The sequence below is a fragment of the Callorhinchus milii genome, unplaced genomic scaffold (genome assembly GCF_018977255.1).
Source record: "Callorhinchus milii isolate IMCB2004 unplaced genomic scaffold, IMCB_Cmil_1.0 Scaffold6, whole genome shotgun sequence".
Lineage (NCBI taxonomy): Eukaryota > Metazoa > Chordata > Chondrichthyes > Chimaeriformes > Callorhinchidae > Callorhinchus > Callorhinchus milii.
The window spans coordinates 22,612,829-22,620,090 of record NW_024704747.1 but is presented as its reverse complement, the minus strand read 5'-3'; the positions used below and the strand labels follow the sequence as shown (position 1 = coordinate 22,620,090).

General features: G+C 42.0%; 1 protein-coding gene across 2 annotated transcripts in view; it reads left to right on the top strand.

Moving 5' to 3' along the window:
• Nucleotides 1-7,198: 7,198 nt before the first annotated feature.
• Nucleotides 7,199-7,262, top strand: part of mfsd6b (major facilitator superfamily domain containing 6b) — a 26,361-nt gene continuing 26,297 nt past the window's right edge. For both annotated transcript variants that reach the window (XM_042336141.1, XM_042336139.1), the window contains exon 1: nt 7,199-7,226. The gene's annotated coding sequence lies outside the window, so the exon portion shown is untranslated. The remainder of the gene's footprint in view (nt 7,227-7,262) is intronic.

The window sequence follows — 7,262 nt, the reverse complement described above, 5'->3', positions numbered from 1 at the left end:
CTAATTTTCCTCTCTCCATTGATACTGCCTGACCTGCTGAGTGTTCCCAGCGATTTCCGTTTTGGGGGGCAAATTGAATCGTGCCAATGCAGAAAGAATTCCCCGAAAGATTCAGTTAGTAAAGTCTCTACTCAGACTGCAACTGAAGTGTACAAACCTGGAGAGTCTGAGGCTCAATCTCTAGTTCGTGCTAAATCAGATGCAGAGTTTGTGAAATTATGGGGCACACTTCCCAGGGTGGGCATAGGCATGTGCCATGTGCAGTTGCCAACCTCACAACATTCCTGGGTTTAGCTTCCCACCAAAGCCACTCAACCAACAAACAAACTCTGAAAATGCTGTTCAAGCTGACATCATTCACGTCTTATGAAGCAATGCAAATTAGATGAAAGTATTTAAAATAGTTTAATGCAAAAACAAGTCTCCATCCCTGTCTCTGAAAATGGTGATTGAGGTAACATCACTCACACGTTGTGGAACAATGCAAACTAGATGAAGGTATTTAGGATAGTTTAATGCAAAAAATGTTTCCATTCCAGTCTGTGAAAATAATAATATTATAATAATGGTGATTAAGGTAACATCATTCGCACTCTGTGCTGCAACTCAAACTAGACTAAGGTATTTGAATCCAACTAGCCTTCCTCCGATTGTGGTTGAAATTAAAACAACTTACACTTCATGGTTTAATTCTCTGCTGTTTCAAATTTGGACAAGCATCTCCTGTGACAACTGACACTGGTGTAGCACCTTTCACATAAAAATCTGGAAGCTGCTTACAAAATTAACTAGAAATTAAGTCAGTGTTGTCATTCGGCAAATGCAAAGGCTAATTCGCAAACATCAAAGAGGAATAGCTGANTTTTTTTGGAGAATTCGCATGAGATAAAATAAGATGAGATAACTGGGAGTAAACTGGCCAAAATTGAATTGTGCCAAATTAGATGCAGAAGTTCTGAAACCATAAGATAACATGAAAGATGCTTAATGAAATAAAATTAGTACTTTGACACTCATACTCTTATTATAACTATTGATTAAAGTTCTTCTGCTTGATTATTCGTATTCTTGCAAACTATAGGATTTTCAGTTCTTTGTGTTGTTTTAGTAAACTATGGGATGTTGGAATTGTTTATTTCTTAACTTAGGGAGGGTCACTATGACAAAGTTTGAGAACCGTTGGAATATAGATGCTTTATTTGACTTCAGTTTCCAGTTTACAAAGTTGTTTTGATATCTGTTCAGGGTAAGGCCAGTGCGATTAAAATACTGACATGGAAATACAATTTTTGCATTAATCTAATGCAAAGGTTATGTCTCCGTTCCAGTCTCTGAAAATGGTGATGAAGGTGCCATAATTTCACAAGCTGTGGAACAACGCAATCAGACAAAGGTGTTTAAAATAGTTAAATGCAAAAATTGGATTTCCATTCCTGGCTCTGAAAATGGTGATAAAGGTGACATCATTCACGTACTGTTATGCAACGCAAACCAGACTAAGATATTTGAATCCAAAAAGCCTTCCTCTTGTTGTAGTTAAAATCAAAACAACTTCAGTTTAATTCTGTGCTGTTTCAAATTTGGACAAGCATCTCCAGTAACAGCTGACACTTGTATAGCACCTTTCACACAAAAGTCTCGAAGCTCTTGATAAAATTAACTAGAAATGAAGTCAGCGTTGTCATTTGGCAAACGCAAGAGCTAATTTGCAAACATCAAAGAAGAATAGCTGATTTTCTTGGGATTTTTGGAGAATTTGGATGCGGAAGATAAAATAAAATGAGATAACTGGCAGAAAACTGGCATTCTTTGTTAAAATAGCTTCGGAGATTAGGAGCAGAAACTTTAGCTGATTTCTCTCATTGCACCCACCGAGCACCAGGGCACAGAACCCGTTATCACACCAGCATTGACATCTGGCTGAAATTGCCTAATTGAGCAGACTCAATGAATGAAGCCTAGAAACTCGCTAGTCTGTACGATGCGGAACCTCAGCAAACTCTGCATTTACCCTTTGAGGCATCAGTGGAGACGTCTTAAATGTTGATTTTTCCTGAAAAAAAATATTCGCACAGGCATGTGCGCTGTGTCCACAGGCACGAGTAATGTTGCCATGGAATTGCCTTGTTGAGGATATGCAACATAAGCAAAACCACACATTTCAAAACTCCAAATCACCTGTGGCGACGAGATGACACATTGCAAATAGTAGGCAAATCCACTTATTACCAGATCTCAAATAGATCTAAGAGGCTAACTCCTGACAAAATCATGCACCATTCACTGTGTAATATTAAGTTGACAGTATGGTATCTGTTATGATTGACTTAACTGGAGTGATCTTTAGTGCTCCCATTTTACAATGCGTCCATGTGTCTATGGTATATAAGTGATTAATATCTTTACTGACAATGAGTTATATTTACTGAAAACTGAAGAAACTTGGAGAAGCTGTTATAGAAGACAATTTACAGTAATGAACTGAAGCAAAGGAAGCCATGTTGATTTTTTTTTACTGGTGTGTCAGATAAAAGAGCACGCGTACGCTTAATAATATCATAAATAGGGATCTTAGTCATTTGGAAGTGCAATATATGGGAGGTACCTCAAAATAATGTAAAAGAATTTACGGAATGAATTTACTTGTCCAATAGAATTAAATGTGAATTGGGTAGATGAAGAACGCCCTCTAGGGCATTCTGAAATCTGTAGACTGTCTCTTGCCCCCGAATGACTGATACGAACAACATTTTTTCATGACTGAATTCTTCCTCGCGTTCTTTGGTTCATTTGTCCTACCAATGGTGGGGCGGGTGGGCTAGCTTTCAGCTATCCTGCCCGCTTTCTCTGGAACTCCATCCTCGAGTCCTTCCGACTCCTTCCCTCCCTTCGTTCAAGGCACACATCAAAATGTGCCTTTGGTCATCTTTCCCCTTCCCACACTATTCGACTCCCACCCACAGTGCAAGTACCCATCCAACACCGTGAAGCCCTTTGAGATGTCCTCCCGACACAAAAGCCACTAGATAAATGTAAATGTATTTCATATTTTTTTTCGTGTCAGTACTATTCTTTGCCTCAGTTTTGTTCCATTACCACTCCACTCTTGATACTGCTGCCTGTCGCTATCCTGTGGTTTCACAAGTACTTGCAAGCATCCGGTGGTTCATATAAGCAGTCATTCTCTACATATGAGCCTGGACAATGTAGCAGGCTATGTGTATGTGGGTGGGCATCACAACTGAGACTGATCGTGTGCACACTTCACAGTACGAGGGGGATATTTCTTGGTGATCAGTAGCAGGAACACTGGATGTGAGTAGCTTCTATTGCTGATGCCATGGTAACAAATATTTCTTACAAGCATTGAAGTCAAAAAATAGCAGCTGGAGACAACTGTCTGAAGCTTCAGTGTAAATTACAACGTTTTTATAGAAAAACGATTTTGTGTGACACGCAAGGTTAAGGCTATTATTAGAATATATTGTGTAGTGAGTCAGATTTGAGCTGCGTATAATAGTGTATGATTAATTATTAAAACATACAGCTTTTAGAGTTTTAGAATCTTGCATCACAATATGAGCATATCATGTATTGCTGAAATCTTCTATGGATTTTTTAAATATTTGCCAAACGCAATCATGATACCAATTTTTAAAAATCTCTTTTGATGTGAGTTTATTCAAGCCCAGAATACATTCTCTATTTTGTAAGGAGCACGAATATACATAAACAAGATGCTTTAGTACCAATTTACTAACGAACCTCAGGTCTTGTAAAATGAATAATGGTGTTTGGTTTGACAAAGATAATATAACCCACACTGCATTTAGCAAAACATAGAAACATTAGTTACTCCATTGTTATTAAGTGAAATATATTGCTGTAAGTGAATCCTTTTTGTGTGAATTGTTCCAAAACAAGATCTATATATGGTGCTTGAAGATTATACATGATTTACTTCTGTGTTAATTCAATAAATGGTACCAAAAGTTTTGCTCTATTCAAGAACTGTGTATTTATTGAACTGTTAACATCTCAGTTGCTTGAAGATCTATTATGGAGAAATAAAAGGGTTTTAGTTGCTTTAACTTAACAATAATAATAATAATATACAATAATCCTTGCACTTAATATAGTGCCTCATCACGTTTTGGAGACATCTCAAAACGCTCGGTGTGATTGTGCTTATTTTCTGAGTGAACTGGGCAGCCAATTTGCACACAGCATGTTCCACAAACAGTTATGGAGTGAATGACCAATTTTATTTGGGGGTTGCTGCCCAGGTTACCAAAACACTTTAAACAAAGAGTCTTAAAGAAAAACAGCTAAGCATAAGAACATACGAATTTGCTCGGTGAAAGAAGACCAAGTTACATCTAGTTCGCCTTCCACCATCCTGGCAGGCGCTTGACATGTCGTGTCCCAAACTATATACTGTAACCTGAGATATTATTTTCTAGCAGAAAGGCCAATGGCCTTTGTGATCAGTACAAGATAAGACATACTGCACAGTTAATAATAATAATAATCCTTGCATTTGATATAGCGCCTTATCACATTGTTGCGACGTCTCAAAGCATTTCACAAGATATACTGTAAAGTGGATTTGACTATGTATTTTGTGGGCAAAACCTTTGTGACAATGGCTCCTTGTAGATTTCCTTTTTAAATTTCTCGTGGCTGTGCTGAGCAAGGGGCGCCACCCTAGTTATACTCCGAACACAAATACGCACAATCAAAACACACTACTGAAACTACATTGTTTAAACCAAATCTTCGCAGACAATTAAAACAAACAGCTCAGTGATTCCGAAAAGAAAGAAACATGGGTCCAAGAAGTTAAGAAAGTTCATTTCAATCACATTTTTTTATTGAACGCTATGAGAAGTTAAGGCCTCAAACTGCAACCTCCATTCTGGCTTTTTAGGAGTTTAATACTTTTTTCTTGATGTTCTCCTTGACATTTCTCTCTCATATTCTGCCAGTGAGGGTATAATTAATTCCCTGCAGATAAAGTATTTCCCTTTTGCTTTATACAAACTCCTTTTGACAGTCTGGCTGCTTTTTCTGAGCCTGGTAACTCTGACCCTTACATCATGAACACTTCTTCATTGTTTGACCTTTGTAATGCTCACAGCAAGAAAACCACAAGAACCACACGTAGCAATGACTCAGAGCCACAGTCGCAAAAGACGGTCCGCACCAAAATGGAAGCCATCAATACCGGATTAGTTGTTTAGAAATATCCGGGAGTGAGAGAACTGAAACACATTCTACGAGGAAATACTGGATTTAATGATCCAAAAACCGTTGTCACACCTTTGACACCTAAATCACTAAAGACTATCTGGAGAAGCTTCGGAAAACGTTTCACCGTTCTCTATAGACTGATAAACTACAGTTAGACTGAAGTCAATGGACAATGGAACAGAAACTATTCCCGACAGACATTTTATAAAAAGAACATGAAAGGGGTGAAATATTGCACAGAATTGAAACAGATTTAGCTCCAGGATATAATAAATCTTTTTTTTAAGTGTCATTTTAACATGACAACTGACAAACTGCCCCTTGGATTAAATGAAGTGACTTTGAGAAAGTGACTTGCCAGGAACTGTAATGCGCCCACAATGATTCCTGCAACTTATGGGATAATAGTTTACTAGCGAAGGCCTTGTCTGCAGTTAGTGACAACATCCCTCCAGAATACATCACACTCTTGACAGAAATAATGTCCAGGAGATGGATCCAAGGTTCAAACATTATGAACAATATAACTATCCTTATATTTGATGCAGTCCGTTTCACGTCGGACGGATGTCCCAAAGTGCTTCTCAGGATATATCGTAAAGTGCGATGTGTGTTTTGTGGGTGAGCGGAGCAGCCAATTGTGCAATATAGAGGATTGCAGCCCTGGTATGTTCACTCATAACACTTTTTTTCAATAAAAAACAACTGACAAACTCTGTTCCCAAAGCGGTGTGTATAGGGGGGGTGTGGTGGGGTGTGTATAGTGGGAGGGTGTGGTGGTGTATAGGGAGTGTGTATAGGGGGTGTGAGGTGGTGTATAGGGTGTGTGGTGGTGGTGTATAGGGGGTGTGTGGTGGGGTATATGGGGTGTGTGGTGGTGGTGAATAGGGGGTGTGTGGTGGGGTATAGGGGGTGTGTGGTGGTGGTGTATAGGGGTGTGTGGTGGTGTATAGGGTGTGTGGTGGTGTATAGGGGGTGTGGCGGTGGCGTATAGGGGGGGTGTGGTGGGGTATAGGGGGTGTGTGGTGGTGGTGGTGTATAGGGGGTGTGTAGTAGTGTATAGGGGGTGTGTGGTGGTGTATAGGGTGTGTGGTGGGGTATAGGGGGTGTGTGGTGGGGTATAGGGGGTGTGTGGTGGTGGTGTATAGGGGGTGTGTGGTGGTGTATAGGGGGTGTGTGGTGGTGGTGTGTATAGGGGGTGTGTGGTGGTGGTGTATAGGGGGTGTGGTGGGGTATAGGGGGTGTGGTGGTGTATAGGGTGTGTGGTGGGGTATAGGGGTGTGTGGTGGGTATAGGGGGTGTGGTGGTGGGGTATAGGGTGTGTGTGGTGGTGGTGTATAGGGGGTGTGTGGTGGGGTGTGTATAGGGGGTGTGTGGTGGGGTGTGTATAGGGGGTGTGTGGTGGGGTGTGTATAGGGGGTGTGTGGTGTGGTGTGTATAGGGGTGGTGTGTATGGGGGTGTGTATAGGGGGGTGTGATGGGGTGTGTGTATAGGGGTGTGGTGGGGTGTGTATAGGGGGTGTGTGTGGTGGTATAGGGTGTGTGGTGGTGGTGTATAGGGGTGTGTGTGGGGTGTGTATAGGGGGTGTGTGGTGGTGTATAGGGGGTGTGGTGGGGTGTGTATAGGGGGTGTGTGGGTGTGTATAGGGGGTGTGTGGTGGGGTGTGTATAGGGGGTGTGTGGTGGTGGTGGTATAGGGGGTGTGGTGGGTGGTGTATAGGGGGGTGTGTGGTGGGTATAGGGGGTGTGTGGTGGGGTATAGGGGGTGTGTGGTGTGGTGGTGGGGGGTGGGGGTGTGTGGTGGGGGTATAGGGGGTGGTGTGGTGGGGTATAGGGGGTGTGTCCGGGACCCTCCCCCTCCCAGGGAACCCCTCCCCCTCCCCGGGACCCCTCCCCCTCCCCTCCCGTGATCGCCGCGACCCGAACAGACACCACCGGCGGCCGTCACAGCCCCACAGCCACTGGGGGGAAAGGTGAGATCTGCGTCGATTACACTCTGGTCCCCGTGT